Source organism: Mus caroli, chromosome 3, assembly GCF_900094665.2.
Source record: "Mus caroli chromosome 3, CAROLI_EIJ_v1.1, whole genome shotgun sequence".
Classification (NCBI taxonomy): domain Eukaryota; kingdom Metazoa; phylum Chordata; class Mammalia; order Rodentia; family Muridae; genus Mus; species Mus caroli.
This window is the reverse complement of record NC_034572.1, coordinates 53,430,767-53,432,342: the sequence shown is the minus strand read 5'-3', so window position 1 is coordinate 53,432,342 and position 1,576 is coordinate 53,430,767. Positions and strand designations below refer to the sequence as shown.

Genomic DNA, 1,576 nt, shown 5'->3' with positions numbered 1-1,576 from the left:
GAGACATCCCAGAGGCAAATAGATAGTGATGGGGGAGTTGGCATTGGTGGTGGTGGTGGTGGTGGTGGTGTAAGCAATTGCTATCAGTAGATGTCACCAAGAGACAAAGTTGAAGTTAGAGACTTCTCTAAGACAACGTAGTGGTCTCAGGGATCAGGTCTCAGTGGATCCCAGAAAGTCCTGAAGAGAGAGGGGATCTCTATGACCCTTTCAGCAGGAGGAGTACCTCATGAGCAGGAAAACTCCAGTGCCTGTCAACAGGATTTTGAGGAGGCAAAAGCACATAGGAGACAGATTTTTTGAAAAATTTCCACTACTTTGAGGTAGTCATTCTTTCCACAGCCCAGAGTGTGCCTAAAAGGTCATTTGAAGGAGTGCACTGTGGCCTGCTGAAGACTGTGGCAGGATGGGTTCTCCCTACCCCCACCAGACAGAACAGTGACACTGAACTATCAGTGGTCGTGACCTGATGTTCTGGGGAGTGTTTAAGAGTGCTAATTAAGGAAAACTCACCAGTGAGCCGGTGTTAGATAAAGGGAGCAGGATGGTCCAGAAAGTGTGAGAACTGGACCGGGGTCCTGCAGATTGATCTGAATCACTGGCAGTCTTGGTAACAATGAAGGGGCTCTGGGGTCTACACAGAACACACCCAGACACGAAATTCTCAACATAAGGGAGATTTATTTACTGGAGAGAGAACAATGGAAAGGAGAACTACCACTGGATTGGGCAAAGACAGCTGGAGGAGGCTCTATAGGGGTACTTTAAAAAATTATCATTATTATTATTATTATTATTATTATTATTATTATTATTATATGCTTTTTAAAACAGTCTAGTTATCTCTCTCCGGGTCCACCCTCCAACCGTTCCTCATCCCATTCTTCCTCCTCCATCTCCAAGAGGATGTCCTCACCTCCCACCCCATCATATCTCCCCACTCCCTGGGACCTTAAGGTTAGGTGCTTCTTCTCTCACTGAGGCCAAACGAGGCAGTCCTCTGCTGTATATGTGTTGGGGGTTTCATATCAGCTAGTGTTTGCTGTCTGGTTGGTGGTTCAGTGTCTGAGAGATCTCAAGTGTCCTGGTTAGTTGGGACTGCTGGTCTTTGTCAGCACAAATATTAAATTGAAACGATACAGAGAAGATTAGCATGGCCCGTGTGCAAGGAGTGCTTTTCTTTAAAGAGAAAGAGGGGAAGTCTGTGCTAGGATGTATTTGTAAGTCCTTATTGGGCAGGATAGCTAGTATAGCCAAATAATGAATTTTGAATGCTTGACCTTGGTAGGTTTGGTATATGCACCTTGGGGGTCAGCCTCAGGAAAGAGTCAGGTAGAAGGAAGTCAAATAAGGAAATGTACCTTGGTAGCTAGCTTTAGGTTAGGAATGTGGAAGTGCCTAAATGAAGGCATCTAATGGTTTACAAAAGGGAAAGGGCAAGATCTTGTTTGCAATGCCTAGCCTGTTAGAGAGAGCTTCAGGGCACAAAATAAAACTTAGTGTGTATTAAAAGATCCCATTTGTAAATTTCATGTTTGGGAAAATGAAGCCAGTGAAATATGGTTAGATGGTAGAT

At 44.5% G+C, this 1,576-nt stretch overlaps 1 non-coding gene across 1 annotated transcript; it reads left to right on the top strand.

Moving 5' to 3' along the window:
• Positions 1-1,099: 1,099 nt before the first annotated feature.
• On the top strand, positions 1,100-1,206 carry LOC115030679. The gene has a single exon (XR_003836284.1). It is a non-coding gene; the product is annotated as a U6 spliceosomal RNA (small nuclear RNA).
• Positions 1,207-1,576: the final 370 nt, after the last annotated feature.